The sequence below is a fragment of the Echinops telfairi genome, unplaced genomic scaffold, assembly GCF_000313985.2.
Source record: "Echinops telfairi isolate 266 unplaced genomic scaffold, ASM31398v2 ScPeMD7_7400;HRSCAF=8409, whole genome shotgun sequence".
NCBI classification, from domain to species: Eukaryota; Metazoa; Chordata; class Mammalia; order Afrosoricida; family Tenrecidae; genus Echinops; species Echinops telfairi.
In genome coordinates, this window is record NW_022111300.1 from 22,127,141 (window position 1) to 22,128,641 (window position 1,501).

Below are 1,501 nucleotides of genomic sequence, written 5' to 3' on the forward strand. Positions count from 1 at the left end.
AAATTAAAAGAATATTAGCTTCACTCAATCAACACCCGTTTGTTTGTTTTTTATTTAATCAACACCCGTTTTTTAAGAGAACCTTAAAGAAACCACGCACAGAATTAATGATTTACTACAAGAACTGCTTCCCAGGTGTGCAACTCAAGTGCCAGTGTGGAGGGAATGTAGGCAGGTGAGGCAGACTCCTTCCGGTGGTATAGTTCCCTTTGAATATGTCTAATAGAAGCGATTAATATTCCAGGGAGTAAGTTGTTCTGTGCAAAAATTATGGGTAACTGAGTGATTCTGCAAGTTTGAACTCACCTAGGAGCACCAGATGGAGCCCTGGGTTTTGCATTGTGTGAGGTCAGCAGTTCAAACTCCTGGGCTGCTCCGTGGGAGACAAACAAGGCTTTCTGCTCCCGTAAAGATGTACAGCCTTGGAAACTCACAGAGGTATAGAGTCCTGATGAGTCAAAATGGACCAGATGGCAGTGTAAAGGATCTTTGAGCAGCACCAGAAGAAAAAGGCTAAATTTAGGTGCCAGCCAAGAAAACTCAAAGGAGCACTTTCCCTGCGCAGTACAAACAGAGTCACCATGAGTGGGGACAAACTCCATGCGTGGTGCGAGACGCCCACAGGGGCAACATCACAGAAGCCAGGGGAAGAAACCACACCACTCTGACACACGAAGCGCTCGTGCCGACCCATCTGCACCAAGGGAGGAGGAGCCCGGATGGCAGGCACACAGCTGAAGAGAAACGAGAAGAACACTGGGAAGATGATGTCCCTAGGCTGCCTCGTCTGTGTGTCCTCTGCCCCTTCCTGGTTGGCAGATATTGGCCCTATTGTCAGGCATCCATTTCCTTCCTGCCCTCAAGTGTGCTTACGCTGCTCTTCCCCTGTCCCCACTCTTTCAGCAGGCAAAGGGGAGACAGTTTTTTCCCCCTTAAATTGCACGAGCCCCCAATAAAATGATTGTGAAAAAAAAAGTAAACCTTTGACGTGGCTTAGGTAAACTGGAGGATTGATGGGTCGTTGGCCTTGATTATAGAAAGTTGTGAAAAATGCATTTTATTTCCACGGACAATCATATTTTCCTAATGGGTGAGGGACCAGTATTTGGCACTTGTCAATAAAAAGATATGTTTTAAGGTTTCAGAATGCTTTATTTGATTCTTTTATTGCAAACTTGCTGAACTTGTTGCAACCAGATCAAAGTGTGAGGATTATCCTGGGCGACCTCACGGTATAGATACAGACTGTTGTTTCCAATTCCCTTCCTGAGCTTACATTAACGTGCCATAACATTCACTTGTTTCAAGTGCAGTTGATTTTATTTTTTAATTTTTTGGTTTGTTTCATCTTTTATTTTAATAAACCATTTTATTGGGGGCTCTTGCAGCTCTTATAACAATCCATGCATCAACTGTATCAAGCACATTTGTACATATGTTGCCATCATCGTTTCCAAAACATTTCCTTTCTACTTGAGCCCATGGTATCAGGTCCTCTTTT